The sequence below is a fragment of the Scyliorhinus torazame genome, chromosome 1 (genome assembly GCF_047496885.1).
Source record: "Scyliorhinus torazame isolate Kashiwa2021f chromosome 1, sScyTor2.1, whole genome shotgun sequence".
Lineage (NCBI taxonomy): Eukaryota > Metazoa > Chordata > Chondrichthyes > Carcharhiniformes > Scyliorhinidae > Scyliorhinus > Scyliorhinus torazame.
The window spans coordinates 101,180,435-101,198,794 of record NC_092707.1 but is presented as its reverse complement, the minus strand read 5'-3'; the positions used below and the strand labels follow the sequence as shown (position 1 = coordinate 101,198,794).

The 18,360-nt window shown below is 54.8% G+C and overlaps 1 protein-coding gene across 1 annotated transcript in view; it reads left to right on the top strand.

Annotated features, from left to right (window-relative positions):
* The window catches only part of sxph (saxiphilin), a 364,013-nt gene that overhangs the window by 138,013 nt on the left and 207,640 nt on the right, over window positions 1–18,360 (top strand). The window lies entirely within an intron of this gene.

Genomic DNA, 18,360 nt, shown 5'->3' with positions numbered 1-18,360 from the left:
CTCCTAGAATGCTGCACTCAGAATGCCGCTCACTCAGAATGCCGCACACTCAGAATGCCGCACACTCAGAATGCCGCACTCTCAGAACGCCGCTCACTCAGAATGCCGCACTCTCAGAATGCCGCTCACTCAGAATGCCGCACTCTCAGAATGCCGCACTCTCAGAATGTCGCTCACTCAGAATGTCCCACTCTCAGAATGCCGCACACTCAGAATGCAGCACTCTCAGAATGCCGCTCACTCAGAATGCCGCACTCTCAGAATGCCGCACTCTCAGAATGCCGCACTCTCAGAACGCCGCACACTCAGAACGCCGCTCACTCGGAATGCCGCACTCTCAGAATGCCGCACTCTCCGAACGCCGCACACTCAGAATGCCGCTCACTCAGAATGCTGCACACTCAGAATGCCGCACTCTCAGAATGCCGCACTCTCAGAATGCCGCACTCTCAGAATGCCGCACACTCAGAATGCCGCACACTCAGAATGCCGCACACTAAGAATGCCGCACTCAGAATGCCGCACTCTAAGAATGCCGCACTCTAAGAATGCCGCACTCTAAGAATGCCGCACTCTAAGAATGCCGCACTCTAAAACGGCTGCGCTCCTAGAATGCTGCACTCTAAGAATGCCGCACACTCAGAATGCCGCTCACTCAGAATGCCGCACACTCAGAATGCCGCACACTCAGAATGCCGCACTCTCAGAACGCCGCTCACTCAGAATGCCGCACACTCAGAATGCCGCACACTCAGAATGCCGCACCCAGAATGCCGCACTCTAAGAATGCCGCACTCTAAGAATGCCGCACTCTAAGAATGCCGCACTCTACGAATGCCGCACTCTAAAACGGCTGCGCTCCTAGAATGCTGCACTCAGAATGCCGCTCACTCAGAATGCCGCACACTCAGAATGCCGCACACTCAGAATGCCGCACTCTCAGAACGCCGCTCACTCAGAATGCCGCACTCTCAGAATGCCGCTCACTCAGAATGCCGCACTCTCAGAATGCCGCACTCTCAGAATGTCGCTCACTCAGAATGTCCCACTCTCAGAATGCCGCACACTCAGAATGCCGCACTCTCAGAATGCCGCTCACTCAGAATGCCGCACTCTCAGAATGCCGCACTCTCAGAATGCCGCACTCTCAGAACGCCGCTCACTCAGAACGCCGCTCACTCGGAATGCCGCACTCTCAGAATGCCGCACTCTCCGAACGCCGCACACTCAGAATGCCGCTCACTCAGAATGCTGCACACTCAGAATGCCGCACTCTCAGAATGCCGCACTCTCAGAATGTCTCACTCTCAGAATGCCGCACACTCAGAATGCCGCACTCTCAGAATGCCGCACTCTCAGAATGCCGCACTCTCAGAATGCCGCTCACTCAGAATGCCGCACTCTCAGAATGCCGCACTCTCAGAATGCCGCTCACTCAGAATGCCGCACTCTCAGAATGCCGCACTCTCAGAATCCCGCTCACTCAGAATGCCGCACTCTCAGAATGCCACACTCTCAGAATGCCGCACTCTCAGAATGTCGCACACTCAGAATGCCGCACTCTCAGAATGCCGCACACTCAGAATGCCGCACACTCAGAATGTCTCACTCTCAGAATGCCGCGCACTCAGAATGCCGCTCACTCAGAATGCCGCACACTCAGAATGCCGCACTCTCAGAATGCCGCACACTCAGAACGCCGCTCACTCAGAATGCCGCACACTCAGAATGCCGCACACTCAGAATGCCGCACACTCAGAATGCCGCACTCTCAGAATGTCTCACTCTCAGAATGCCGCACTCTCAGAATGCCGTTCACTCAGAATGCCGCTCACTCAGAATGTCTCCCTCTCAGACTGCCGCTCACTCAGAATCCCGCTCACTCAGAATGCCGCTGACTCAGAATGCCGCACAATCAGAATGTCTCCCTCTCAGAATGCTGCTCACGCAGAATTCCGCACTCTCAGAATATCTCACTCTCAGAATGCCGCACACTCAGAATGGCGCACACTCAGAATGCCGCACTCTCAGAATGTCTCACTCTCAGAATGCCGCACACTCAAAATGCCGCACACTCAGAATGCCGCACACTCTGAATGCCGCACACTCTGAATGCCGCACACTCAGAATGCCGCACTCTCAGAATGCCGCACACTCAGAATGCCGCACTCTCAGAATGCCGCACACTCAGAATGCCGCACACTCAGAATGCCGCACTCAGAATGCCGCACTCTAAGAATGCCGCACTCTAAGAATGCCGCACTCTAAGAATGCCGCACACTCAGAATGCCGCACACTCAGAATGCCGCACTTTAAGAATGCCGCACTCTAAGAATGCCGCACTCTAAGAATGCCGCACTCTAAAACGGCTGCGCTCTTAGAATGCCGCACTCTAAGAATGCCGCACACTCAGAATGCCGCTCACTCAGAATGCCGCACACTCAGAATGCCGCACACTCAGAATGCCGCACTCTCAGAATGCCGCACTCTCAGAATGCCGCACTCTCAGAATGCCGCACTCTCAGAATGCCGCTCACTCAGAATGCCGCTCACTCAGAATGCCGCACTCTCAGAATGCCGCACTCTCAGAATGCCGCACTCTCAGAATGCCACACTCTCAGAATGCCGCACTCTCAGAATGCCGCTCACTCAGAATGCCGCTCACTCAGAATGTCTCACTCTCAGAATGCCGCACACTCAGAATGCCGCACTCTCAGAATGCCGCACTCTCAGAATGCCGCTCACTCAGAATGTCTCACTCTCAGAATGCCGCACACTCAGAATGCCGCACTCTCAGAATGCCGCACTCTCAGAATGCCGCTCACTCAGAATGTCCCACTCTCAGAATGCCGCACACTCAGAATGCCGCACTCTCAGAATGCCGCTCACTCAGAATGTCTCACTCTCAGAATGCCGCACACTCAGAATGCCGCACTCTCAGAATGCCGCACTCTCAGAATGCCGCTCACTCAGAATGTCCCACTCTCAGAATGCCGCACACTCAGAATGCCGCACTCTCAGAATGCCGCACTCTCAGAATGCCGCTCACTCAGAATGCCGCACTCTCAGAATGCCGCACTCTCAGAATGCCGCACTCTCAGAACGCCGCTCACTCAGAATGCCGCACTCTCAGAATGCCGCACTCTCAGAATCCCGCTCACTCAGAATGCCGCACTCTCAGAATGCCACACTCTCAGAATGCCGCACTCTCAGAATGTCGCACACTCAGAATGCCGCACTCTCAGAATGCCGCACACTCAGAATGCCGCACACTCAGAATGTCTCATTCTCAGAATGCCGCGCACTCAGAATGCCGCTCACTCAGAATGCCGCACACTCAGAATGCCGCACTCTCAGAATGCCGCACACTCAGAACGCCGCTCACTCAGAATGCCGCACACTCAGAATGCCGCACACTCAGAATGCCGCACACTCAGAATGCCGCACTCTCAGAATGTCTCACTCTCAGAATGCCGCACTCTCAGAATGCCGTTCACTCAGAATGCCGCTCACTCAGAATGTCTCCCTCTCAGACTGCCGCTCACTCAGAATCCCGCTCACTCAGAATGCCGCTGACTCAGAATGCCGCACAATCAGAATGTCTCCCTCTCAGAATGCTGCTCACGCAGAATTCCGCACTCTCAGAATGTCTCACTCTCAGAATGCCGCACACTCAGAATGGCGCACACTCAGAATGCCGCACTCTCAGAATGTCTCACTCTCAGAATGCCGCACACTCAGAATGCCGCACACTCAGAATGCCGCACACTCAGAATGCCGCACACTCAGAATGCCGCACTCTCAGAATGCCGCACACTCAGGATGCCGCACTCTCAGAATGCCGCACACTCAGAATGCCGCACACTCAGAATGCCGCACACTCAGAATGCCGCACTCAGAATGCCGCACTCTCAGAATGCCGCACTCTCAGAACGCCGCTCACTCAGAATGACGCACTCTCAGAATGCCGCACTCTCAGAATGTCTCACTCTCAGAATGCCGCACACTCAGAATGCCGCACACTCAGAATGCCGCACACTCAGAATGCCGCACACTCAGAATGCCGCACTCTCAGAATGCCGCACACTCAGGATGCCGCACTCTCAGAATGCCGCACACTCAGAATCCCGCTCACTCAGAATGCCGCTGACTCAGAATGCCGCACAATCAGAATGTCTCCCTCTCAGAATGCTGCTCACGCAGAATTCCGCACTCTCAGAATATCTCACTCTCAGAATGGCGCACACTCAGAATGGCGCACACTCAGAATGCCGCACTCTCAGAATGTCTCACTCTCAGAATGCCGCACACTCAGAATGCCGCACACTCAGAATGCCGCACACTCTGAATGCCGCACACTCTGAATGCCGCACACTCAGAATGCCGCACTCTCAGAATGCCGCACACTCAGAATGCCGCACTCTCAGAATGCCGCACACTCAGAATGCCGCACACTCAGAATGCCGCACTCAGAATGCCGCACTCTAAGAATGCCGCACTCTAAGAATGCCGCACTCTAAGAATGCCGCACACTCAGAATGCCGCACACTCAGAATGCCGCACTCTAAGAATGCCGCACTCTAAGAATGCCGCACTCTAAGAATGCCGCACTCTAAAACGGCTGCGGTCTTAGAATGCCGCACTCTAAGAATGCCGCACACTCAGAATGCCGCTCACTCAGAATGCCGCACACTCAGAATGCCGCACACTCAGAATGCCGCACTCTCAGAATGCCGCACTCTCAGAATGCCGCACTCTCAGAATGCCGCACTCTCAGAATGCCGCTCACTCAGAATGCCGCTCACTCAGAATGCCGCACTCTCAGAATGCCGCACTTTCAGAATGCCGCACTCTCAGAATGCCACACTCTCAGAATGCCACACTCTCAGAATGCCGCACTCTCAGAATGCCGCTCACTCAGAAAGCCGCTCACTCAGAATGTCTCACTCTCAGAATGCCGCACACTCAGAATGCCGCACTCTCAGAATGCCGCACTCTCAGAATGCCGCTCACTCAGAATGTCTCACTCTCAGAATGCCGCACACTCAGAATGCCGCACTCTCAGAATGCCGCACTCTCAGAATGCCGCTCACTCAGAATGTCCCACTCTCAGAATGCCGCACACTCAGAATGCCGCACTCTCAGAATGCCGCTCAATCAGAATGCCGCACTCTCAGAATGCCGCACTCTCAGAATGCCGCACTCTCAGAACGCCGCTCACTCAGAATGCCGCACTCTCAGAATGCCGCACTCTCAGAATCCCGCTCACTCAGAATGCCGCACTCTCAGAATGCCACACTCTCAGAATGCCGCACTCTCAGAATGTCGCACACTCAGAATGCCGCACTCTCAGAATGCCGCACACTCAGAATGCCGCACACTCAGAATGTCTCACTCTCAGAATGCCGCGCACTCAGAATGCCGCTCACTCAGAATGCCGCACACTCAGAATGCCGCACTCTCAGAATGCCGCACACTCAGAACGCCGCTCACTCAGAATGCCGCACACTCAGAATGCCGCACACTCAGAATGCCGCACACTCAGAATGCCGCACTCTCAGAATGTCTCACTCTCAGAATGCCGCACTCTCAGAATGCCGTTCACTCAGAATGCCGCTCACTCAGAATGTCTCCCTCTCAGTCTGCCGCTCACTCAGAATCCCGCTCACTCAGAATGCCGCTGACTCAGAATGCCGCACAATCAGAATGTCTCCCTCTCAGAATGCTGCTCACGCAGAATTCCGCACTCTCAGAATGTCTCACTCTCAGAATGCCGCACACTCAGAATGGCGCACACTCAGAATGCCGCACTCTCAGAATGTCTCACTCTCAGAATGCCGCACACTCAGAATGCCGCACACTCAGAATGCCGCACACTCAGAATGCCGCACACTCAGAATGCCGCACTCTCAGAATGCCGCACACTCAGGATGCCGCACTCTCAGAATGCCGCACACTCAGAATGCCGCACACTCAGAATGCCGCACACTCAGAATGCCGCACTCAGAATGCCGCACTCTAAGAATGCCGCACTCTAAGAATGCCGCACACTCAGAATGCCGCACACTCAGAATGCCGCACTCTAAGAATGCCGCACTCTAAGAATGCCGCACTCTAAGAATGCCGCACTCTAAAACGGCTGCGCTCTTAGAATGCCGCACTCTAAGAATGCCGCACACTCAGAATGCCGCTCACTCAGAATGCCGCACACTCAGAATGCCGCACACTCAGAATGCCGCACTCTCAGAATGCCGCTCACTCAAAATGCCGCACACTCAGAATGCCGCACTCTCAGAATGCCGCTCACTCAAAATGCCGCACTCTCAGAATGCCGCACTCTCAGAATGCCGCACTCTAAGAATGCCGCACTCTCAGAATGCCGCTCACTCAGAATGCCGCACTCTCAGAATGCCGCACTCTCAGAATGCCGCACTCTCAGAATGCCGCTCACTCAGAATGCCGCTCACTCAGAATGCCGCACTCTCAGAATGCCGCACTCTCAGAATGCCGCACTCTCAGAATGCCACACTCTCAGAATGCCGCACTCTCAGAATGCCGCTCACTCAGAATGCCGCTCACTCAGAATGTCTCACTCTCAGAATGCCGCACACTCAGAATGCCGCACTCTCAGAATGCCGCACTCTCAGAATGCCGCTCACTCAGAATGTCTCACTCTCAGAATGCCGCACACTCAGAATGCCGCACTCTCAGAATGCCGCACTCTCAGAATGCCGCACACTCAGAATGCCGCTCACTCAGAATGCCGCACACTCAGAATGCCGCACACTTAGAATGCCGCACTCTCAGAATGTCGCACTCTCAGAATGCCGCACTCTCAGAATGCCGCTCACTCAGAATGCCGCACTCTCAGAATGTCTCACTCTCAGAATGCCGCACACTCAGAATGCCGCACACTCAGAATGCCGCACTCTCAGAATGTCTCACTCTCAGAATGCCGCACACTCAGAATGCAGCACACTCAGAATGCCGCACTCTCAGAATGCCGCTCACTCAGAATGCCGCACACTCAGAATGCCGCACTCTCAGAATGCCGCACTCTCAGAATGTCTCACTCTCAGAATGGCGCTCACTCAGAATCCCGCTCACTCAGAATGCCGCACACTCAGAATGCCGCACTCTCAGAATGCCGCACTCTCAGAATGCCGCACGCTCAGAATGCCGCACTCTCAGAATGCCGCACACTCAGAATGCCGCACACTCAGAATACCGCACTCTCAGAAAGCCGCACACTCAGAATGCCGCACACTCAGAATGCCGCACTCTCAGAATGCCGTACACTCAGAATGCCGCACATTCAGAATGTGTCACTCTCAGAATGCCGCTCACTCAGAATGCCGCACACTCAGACTGCCGCTCACTCAGAACGCCGCACTCTCAGAATTTCTCACTCTCAGAATGCCGCACACTCAGAATGCCGCACACTCAGAATGCCGCACTCTCAGAATGCCGCACACTCAGAATGCCGCACTCTCAGAATGCCGCACACTCAGAATGCCGCACACTCAGAACACCGCACTCTAAGAATGCCGCACTCTAAGAATGCCGCACTCTCAGAATGCCGCACTCTCAGAATGCCGCACACTCAGAATGCGGCTCACTCAGAATGCTGCACTCTAAGAATGCCGCACACTCAGAATGCCGCACACTCAGAATGTCGCACACTCAGAATGCCGCACTCTCAGAATGCCGCACTCTCAGAATGCCGCACACTCAGAATACCGCTCACTCAGAATGTCTCACTCTCAGAATTCCGCTCACTCAGAATGCCGCACACTCAGAATGCCGCGCACTCAGAATGCCGCACACTCAGAATGCCGCTCACTCAGAACGCCGCACTCTCAGAATGCCGCACACTCAGAATGTTGCACTCTCAGAATGCCGCACACTCAGAATGCCGCTCACTCATAATGTCTCACTCTCAGAATGCCGCACTCTCAGAATGACGCACTCTCAGAACGCCGCACTCGCAGAATGCCGCACACTCAGAATGCCGCACTCTCAGAATGCCGCACTCTCAGAATGCCGCACACTCAGAATGCCGCACACTCAGAATGCCGCACTGTCAGAATGCCGCACACTCAGAATGCCGCACACTCAGAATGTCTCACTCTCAGAATGCCGCTCACTCAGAATGCCGCACACTCAGAATGCCGCTCACTCAGAATGCCGCACTCTCAGAATGCCGCACACTCAGAATGCCGCACACTCAGAATGCCGCACACTCAGAATGCCGCACTCAGAATGCCGCACTCTAAGAATGCCGCACTCTAAGAATGCCGCACTCTAAGAATGCCGCACTCTAAGAATGCCGCACTCTAAAACGGCTGCGCTCCTAGAATGCTGCACTCTAAGAATGCCGCACACTCAGAATGCCGCTCACTCAGATTGCCGCACACTCAGAATGCCGCACACTCAGAATGCCGCACTCTCAGAACGCCGCTCACTCAGAATGCCGCACACTCAGAATGCCGCACACTCAGAATGCCGCACCCAGAATGCCGCACTCTAAGAATGCCGCACTCTAAGAATGCCGCACTCTAAGAATGCCGCACTCTACGAATGCCGCACTCTAAGAATGCCGCACTCTACGAATGCCGCACTCCAAAACGGCTGCGCTCCTAGAATGCTGCACTCAGAATGCCGCTCACTCAGAATGCCGCACACTCAGAATGCCGCACACTCAGAATGCCGCACTCTCAGAACGCCGCTCACTCAGAATGCCGCACTCTCAGAATGCCGCTCACTCAGAATGCCGCACTCTCAGAATGCCGCACTCTCAGAATGCCGCTCACTCAGAATGTCCCACTCTCAGAATGCCGCACACTCAGAATGCCGCACTCTCAGAATGCCGCTCACTCAGAATGCCGCACTCTCAGAATGCCGCACTCTCAGAATGCCGCACTCTCAGAACGCCGCTCACTCAGAACGCCGCTCACTCGGAATGCCGCACTCTCAGAATGCCGCACTCTCCGAACGCCGCACACTCAGAATGCCGCTCACTCAGAATGCTGCACACTCAGAATGCCGCACTCTCAGAATGCCGCACTCTCAGAATGCCGCACTCTCAGAATGCCGCACACTCAGAATGCCGCACTCTCAGAATGCCGCACACTCAGAATGCCGCACACTCAGAATACCGCACTCTCAGAATTCCGCACACTCAGAATACCGCACATTCAGAATGCCGCACTCTCAGAATGCCGCACACTCAGAATGCCGCACACTCAGAATGTCCCACTCTAAGAATGCCGCACTCTCAGAATGCCGCTCACTCAGAATGCCGCACACTCAGAATGCCGCTCACTCAGAATGCCGCACTCTCAGAATGCCGCACTCTCAGAATGTCTCACTCTCAGAATGCCGCACACTCAGAATGCCGCACACTCAGAATGCCGCACACTCAGAATGCCGCACACTCAGAATGCCGCAGTCTCAGAATGCCGCACACTCAGAATGCCGCACACTCAGAATGCCGCACACTCAGAATGCCGCACTCAGAATGCCGCACTCTAAGAATGCCGCACTCTAAGAATGCCGCACTCTAAGAATGCCGCACTCTAAAACGGCTGCGCGCTTAGAATGCTGCACTCTAAGAATGCCGCACACTCAGAATGCCGCTCACTCAGAATGCCGCACACTCAGAATGCCGCACACTCAGAATGCCGCACTTTCAGAACGCCGCTCACTCAGAATGCCGCACTCTCAGAATGCCGCTCACTCAGAATGCCGCTCACTCAGAATGTCTCCCTCACAGAATGCCGCTCACTCAGAATGCCGCACACTCAGAATGCCGCACACTCAGAATGCCGCACACTCAGAATGCCGCACTCTCAGAATGCCGCTCACTCAGTATGCCGCACACTCAGAATGCCGCACTCTCAAAATGCCGCACTCTCAGAGTGCCGCTCACTCAGAATGTCCCACTCTCAGAATGCCGCACACTCAGAATGCCGCACTCAGAATGCCGCACTCTAAGAATGCCGCACTCTAAGAATGCCGCACTCTAAGAATGCCGCACTCTAAGAATGCCGCACTCGAAGAATGCCGCACTCTAAAACGGCTGCGCTCTTAGAATGCTGCACTCTAAGAATGCCGCACACTCAGAATGCCGCTCACTCAGAATGCCGCACACTCAGAGTGCCGCACACTCAGAATGCCGCTCACTCAGAATGTCTCCCTCTCAGAATGCCGCTCACTCAGAATGCCGCACACTCAGAATGCCGCACACTCAGAATGCCGCACTCTCAGAATGCCGCTAACTCAGAATGCCGCACACTCAGAATGCCGCACTCTCAGAATGCCGCACTCTCAGAATGCCGCTCACTCAGAATGTCCCACTCTCAGAATGCCGCACACTCAGAATGCCGCACTCTCAGAATGCCGCTCACTCAAAATGCCGCACACTCAGAATGCCGCACTCTCAGAATGCCGCACTCTCAGAATGCCGCACTCTCAGAATGCCGCTCACTCAGAATGCCGCTCACTCAGAATGCCGCACTCTCAGAATGCCGCACTCTCAGAATGCCGCACTCTCAGAATGCCACACTCTCAGAATGCCGCACTCTCAGAATGCCACTCACTCAGAATGCCGCTCACTCAGAATGTCTCACTCTCAGAATGCCGCACACTCAGAATGCCGCACTCTCAGAATGCCGCACTCTCAGAATGCCGCTCACTCAGAATGTCTCACTCTCAGAATGCCGCACACTCAGAATGCCGCACTCTCAGAATGCCGCACACTCAGAATGCCGCACACTCAGAATGCCGCTCACTCAGAATGCCGCACACTCAGAATGCCGCACACTTAGAATGCCGCACTCTCAGAATGTCGCACTCTCAGAATGCCGCACTCTCAGAATGCCGCTCACTCAGAATGCCGCACTCTCAGAATGTCTCACTCTCAGAATGCCGCACACTCAGAATGCCGCACACTCAGAATGCCGCACTCTCAGAATGTCTCACTCTCAGAATGCCGCACACTCAGAATGCAGCACACTCAGAATGCCGCACTCTCAGAATGCCGCACACTCAGAATGCCGCACTCTCAGAATGCCGCACTCTCAGAATGTCTCACTCTCAGAATGGCGCTCACTCAGAATGGCGCTCACTCAGAATCCCGCTCACTCAGAATGCCGCACACTCAGAATGCCGCACTCTCAGAATGCCGCACTCTCAGAATGCCGCACGCTCAGAATGCCGCACTCTCAGAATGCCGCACACTCAGAATGCCGCACACTCAGAATACCGCACTCTCAGAAAGCCGCACACTCAGAATGCCGCACACTCAGAATGCCGCACTCTCAGAATGCCGTACACTCAGAATGCCGCACATTCAGAATGTGTCACTCTCAGAATGCCGCTCACTCAGAATGCCGCACACTCAGACTGCCGCTCACTCAGAACGCCGCACTCTCAGAATTTCTCACTCTCAGAATGCCGCACACTCAGAATGCCGCACACTCAGAATGCCGCACTCTCAGAATGCCGCACACTCAGAATGCCGCACTCTCAGAATGCCGCACACTCAGAATGCCGCACACTCAGAACACCGCACTCTAAGAATGCCGCACTCTCAGAATGCCGCACTCTCAGAATGCCGCACACTCAGAATGCGGCTCACTCAGAATGCTGCACTCTAAGAATGCCGCACACTCAGAATGCCGCACACTCAGAATGTCGCACACTCAGAATGCCGCACTCTCAGAATGCCGCACTCTCAGAATGCCGCACACTCAGAATACCGCTCACTCAGAATGTCTCACTCTCAGAATTCCGCTCACTCAGAATGCCGCACACTCAGAATGCCGCGCACTCAGAATGCCGCACACTCAGAATGCCGCTCACTCAGAACGCCGCACTCTCAGAATGCCGCACACTCAGAATGTCGCACTCTCAGAATGCCGCACACTCAGAATGCCGCTCACTCATAATGTCTCACTCTCAGAATGCCGCACTCTCAGAATGACGCACTCTCAGAACGCCGCACTCTCAGAATGCCGCACACTCAGAATGCCGCACTCTCAGAATGCCGCACTCTCAGAATGCCGCACACTCAGAATGCCGCACACTCAGAATGCCGCACTGTCAGAATGCCGCACACTCAGAATGCCGCACACTCAGAATGTCTCACTCTCAGAATGCCGCTCACTCAGAATGCCGTACACTCAGAATGCCGCTCACTCAGAATGCCGCACTCTCAGAATGCCGCACTCTCAGAATGTCTCACTCTCAGAATGCCGCACACTCAGAATGCCGCACACTCAGAATGCCGCACTCTCAGAATGCCGCACACTCAGAATGCCGCACACTCAGAATGCCGCACACTCAGAATGCCGCACTCAGAATGCCGCACTCTAAGAATGCCGCACTCTAAGAATGCCGCACTCTAAGAATGCCGCACTCTAAGAATGCCGCACTCTAAAACGGCTGCGCTCCTAGAATGCTGCACTCTAAGAATGCCGCACACTCAGAATGCCGCTCACTCAGAATGCCGCACACTCAGAATGCCGCACACTCAGAATGCCGCACTCTCAGAACGCCGCTCACTCAGAATGCCGCACACTCAGAATGCCGCACACTCAGAATGCCGCACCCAGAATGCCGCACTCTAAGAATGCCGCACTCTAAGAATGCCGCACTCTAAGAATGCCGCACTCTACGAATGCCGCACTCTAAGAATGCCGCACTCTACGAATGCCGCACTCCAAAACGGCTGCGCTCCTAGAATGCTGCACTCAGAATGCCGCTCACTCAGAATGCCGCACACTCAGAATGCCGCACACTCAGAATGCCGCACTCTCAGAACGCCGCTCACTCAGAATGCCGCACTCTCAGAATGCCGCTCACTCAGAATGCCGCACTCTCAGAATGCCGCACTCTCAGAATGCCGCTCACTCAGAATGTCCCACTCTCAGAATGCCGCACACTCAGAATGCCGCACTCTCAGAATGCCGCTCACTCAGAATGCCGCACTCTCAGAATGCCGCACTCTCAGAATGCCGCACTCTCAGAACGCCGCTCACTCAGAACGCCGCTCACTCGGAATGCCGCACTCTCAGAATGCCGCACTCTCCGAACGCCGCACACTCAGAATGCCGCTCACTCAGAATGCTGCACACTCAGAATGCCGCACTCTCAGAATGCCGCACTCTCAGAATGCCGCACTCTCAGAATGCCGCACACTCAGAATGCCGCACTCTCAGAATGCCGCACACTCAGAATGCCGCACTCTCAGAATACCGCACTCTCAGAATTCCGCACACTCAGAATACCGCACATTCAGAATGCCGCACTCTCAGAATGCCGCACACTCAGAATGCCGCACACTCAGAATGTCCCACTCTAAGAATGCCGCACTCTCAGAATGCCGCTCACTCAGAATGCCGCACACTCAGAATGCCGCTCACTCAGAATGCCGCACTCTCAGAATGCCGCACTCTCAGAATGTCTCACTCTCAGAATGCCGCACACTCAGAATGCCGCACACTCAGAATGCCGCACACTCAGAATGCCGCACACTCAGAATGCCGCAGTCTCAGAATGCCGCACACTCAGAATGCCGCACACTCAGAATGCCGCACACTCAGAATGCCGCACTCAGAATGCCGCACTCTAAGAATGCCGCACTCTAAGAATGCCGCACTCTAAGAATGCCGCACTCTAAAACGGCTGCGCGCTTAGAATGCTGCACTCTAAGAATGCCGCACACTCAGAATGCCGCTCACTCAGAATGCCGCACACTCAGAATGCCGCACACTCAGAATGCCGCACTTTCAGAACGCCGCTCACTCAGAATGCCGCACTCTCAGAATGCCGCTCACTCAGAATGCCGCTCACTCAGAATGTCTCCCTCACAGAATGCCGCTCACTCAGAATGCCGCACACTCAGAATGCCGCACACTCAGAATGCCGCACACTCAGAATGCCGCACTCTCAGAATGCCGCTCACTCAGTATGCCGCACACTCAGAATGCCGCACTCTCAAAATGCCGCACTCTCAGAGTGCCGCTCACTCAGAATGTCCCACTCTCAGAATGCCGCACACTCAGAATGCCGCACTCTCAGAATGCCTCTCACTCAGAATGCCGCACTCTCAGAATGCCGCACTCTCAGAATGCCGCACTCTCAGAACGCCGCTCACTCAGAATGACGCACTCTCAGAATGCCGCTCACTCAGAATGCCGCACTCTCAGAATGCCGCACTCTCAGAATGCCGCACACTCAGAATGCCGCACACTCAGAATGCCGCACTCTCAGAATGCCGCACACTCAGAATGCCGCACACTCAGAATGTCTCACTCTCAGAATGCCGCTCACTCAGAATGCCGCACACTCAGAATGCCGCTCACTCAGAATGCCGCACTCTCAGAATGCCGCACTCTCAGAATGTCTCACTCTCAGAATGCCGCACACTCAGAATGCCGCACACTCAGAATGCCGCACTCTCAGAATGCCGCACACTCAGAATGCCGCACACTCAGAATGCCGCACACTCAGAATGCCGCACTCAGAATGCCGCACTCTAAGAATGCCGCACTCTAAGAATGCCGCACTCTAAGAATGCCGCACTCTAAGAATGCCGCACTCTAAAACGGCTGCGCTCCTAGAATGCTGCACTCTAAGAATGCCGCACACTCAGAATGCCGCTCACTCAGAATGCCGCACACTCAGAATGCCGCACACTCAGAATGCCGCACTCTCAGAACGCCGCTCACTCAGAATGCCGCACTCTCAGAATGCCGCTCACTCAGAATGCCGCACTCTCAGAATGCCGCACTCTCAGAATGCCGCTCACTCAGAATGTCCCACTCTCAGAATGCCGCACACTCAGAATGCCGCACTCTCAGAATGCCGCACTCTCAGAATGCCGCACTCTCAGAACGCCGCTCACTCAGAACGCCGCTCACTCAGAATGCCGCACTCTCAGAACGCCGCTCACTCAGAATGCCGCTCACTCAGAATGCCGCACTCTCCGAATGCCGCTCACTCAGAATGCCGCACTCTCAGAATGCCGCACACTCAGAATGCTGCACTCTCAGAATGCCTCACTCTCAGAATGCCGCACTCTCAGAACGCCGCACACTCAGAATGCCGCTCACTCAGAATGCCGCTCACTCAGAATGTCTCCCTCTCAGAATGCCGCACACTCAGATTGCCGCACTCTCAGAATGCCGCACTCTCAGAATGCCGCACACTCAGAACGCCGCACACTCAGAATGCCGCACTCTCAGAATGCCGCACTCTCAGAATGCCGCTCACTCAGAATGCCGCACTCTCAGAATGCCGCACTCTCAGAATGCCTCACACTCAGAATGCCGCACACTCAGAATACCGCACTCCCAGAATGCCGCACACTCTGAATGCCGCACACTCAGAATGCCGCACTCTCAGAATGCCGCACACTCAGAATGCCGCACACTCTGAATGTCTCACTCTCAGAATGCCGCACTCTCAGAATGCCGCTCACTCAGAATGCCGCACTCTCAGAATGCCGCACACTCAGAATGCCGCACACTCAGAATGCCGCACTCTCAGAATGCCGCTCACTCAGAATGCCGCTCACTCAGAATCCCGCACACTCAGAATGCCGCTCACTCAGAATGCCGCTCACTCAGAATGCCGCACTCTCAGAATGCCGCACTCTCAGAATGTCTCACTCTCAGAATGCCGCACACTCAGAATGCCGCACACTCAGAATGCCGCACACTCAGAATGCCGCACACTCAGAATGTCTCACTCTCAGAATGCCACACACTCAGAATGCCGCACTCTCAGAATGTCTCACTCTCAGAATGCCGCACTCTCAGAATGCCGCACACTCAGAATGCCGCTCACTTAGAATGCCGCACTCTCAGAATGCCGCACTCTCAGAATGTCTCACTCTCAGAATGCCGCACACTCAGAATGCCGCACACTCAGAATGCCGCACACTCAGAATGCCGCACACTCAGAATGCCGCACTCTCAGAATGCCGCACACTCAGAATGCCGCACACTCAGTATGCCGCACACTCAGAATGCCGCACTCAGAATGCGCACTCTAAGAATGCCGCACTCTAAGAATGCCGCACTCTAAGAATGCCGCACTCTAAGAATGCCGCACTCTAAAACGGCTGCGCTCTTAGAATGCTGCACTCTAAGAATGCCGCACACTCAGAATGCCGCTCACTGAGAATGCCGCACACTCAGAATGCCGCACACTCAGAATGCCGCACTCTCAGAACGCCGCTCACTCAGAATGCCGCTAACTCAGAACGCCGCTCACTCAGAATGTCTCCCTCTCAGAATGCCGCTCACTCAGAATGCCGCACACTCAGAATGCCGCACACTCAGAATGCCGCACACTCAGAATGCCGCACTCTCAGAATGCCGCTCACTCAGAATGCTGCACACTCAGAGTGCCGCACTCTCAGACTGCCGCACTCTCAGAATGCCGCTCACTCAGAATGTCCCACTCTCAGAATGCCGCACACTCAGAATGCCGCACTCTCAGAATGCCGCTCACTCAGAATGCCGCACTCTCAGAATGCCGCACTCTCAGAATGCCGCACTCTCAGAACGCCGCTCACTCAGAATGCCGCACTCTCAGAATGCCGCACTCTCAGAGTGCCGCACTCTCAGAATGCCGCACTCTCAGAATGCCGCACACTCAGAATGCCGCACTCTCAGAATGTCTCACTCTCAGAATGCCGCTCACTCAGAATGCCGCACTCTCAGAATGCCGCACTCTCAGAATGCCGCTCACTCAGAATGCCGCACACTCAGAATGCCGCACTCTCAGAACGCCGCTCACTCAGAATGCCGCACTCTCAGAATGCCGCACTCTCAGAGTGCCGCACTCTCAGAATGCCGCACACTCAGAATGCCGCTCACTCAGAATGCCTCACACTCAGAATGCAGCTCACTCAGAATGTCTCCCTCTCAGAATCCCGCACACTCAGAATGCCGCACTCTCAGAATGCCGCACTCTCAGAATGCCGCACACTCAGAACGCCGCTCACTCAGAATGCCGCTCTCTCAGAATGCCGCTCACTCAGAATGCCGCTCACTCAGAATGTCTCCCTCTCAGACTGCCGCTCACTCAGAATCCCGCTCACTCAGAATGCCGCTGACTCAGAATGCCGCACACTCAGAATGTCTCACTCTCAGAATGCCGCTCACTCAGAATGCCGCACTCTCAGAATGTCTCACTCTCAGAATGCCGCACACTCAGAATGCCGCACACTCAGAATGTCGCACTCTCAGAATGTCTCACTCTCAGAATGCCGCACACTCAGAATGCCGCACACTCTGAATGCCGCACACTCTGAATGCCGCACACTCAGAATGCCGCACTCTCAGAATGCCGCACACTCAGACTGCCGCTCACTCAGAACGCCGCACTCTCAGAATTTCTCACTCTCAGAATGCCGCACACTCAGAATGCCGCACACTCAGAATGCCGCACTCTCAGAATGCCGCACACTCAGAATGCCGCACTCTCAGAATGCCGCACACTCAGAATGCCGCACACTCAGAACACCGCACTCTAAGAATGCCGCACTCTAAGAATGCCGCACTGTCAGAATGCCGCACTCTCAGAATGCCGCACACTCAGAATGCGGCTCACTCAGAATGCTGCACTCTAAGAATGCCGCACACTCAGAATGCCGCACACTCAGAATGTCGCACACTCAGAATGCCGCACTCTCAGAATGCCGCACTCTCAGAATGCCGCACACTCAGAATACCGCTCACTCAGAATGTCTCACTCTCAGAATTCCGCTCACTCAGAATGCCGCACACTCAGAATGCCGCGCACTCAGAATGCCGCACACTCAGAATGCCGCTCACTCAGAACGCCGCACTCTCAGAATGCCGCACACTCAGAATGTCGCACTCTCAGATGCCGCACACTCAGAATGCCGCTCACTCATAATGTCTCACTCTCAGAATGCCGCACTCTCAGAATGACGCACTCTCAGAACGCCGCACTCTCAGAATGCCGCACACTCAGAATGCCGCACTCTCAGAATGCCGCACTCTCAGAATGCCGCACACTCAGAATGCCGCACACTCAGAATGCCGCACTGTCAGAATGCCGCACACTCAGAATGCCGCACACTCAGAATGTCTCACTCTCAGAATGCCGCTCACTCAGAATGCCGTACACTCAGAATGCCGCTCACTCAGAATGCCGCACTCTCAGAATGCCGCACTCTCAGAATGTCTCACTCTCAGAATGCCGCACACTCAGAATGCCGCACACTCAGAATGCCGCACTCTCAGAATGCCGCACACTCAGAATGCCGCACACTCAGAATGCCGCACACTCAGAATGCCGCACTCAGAATGCCGCACT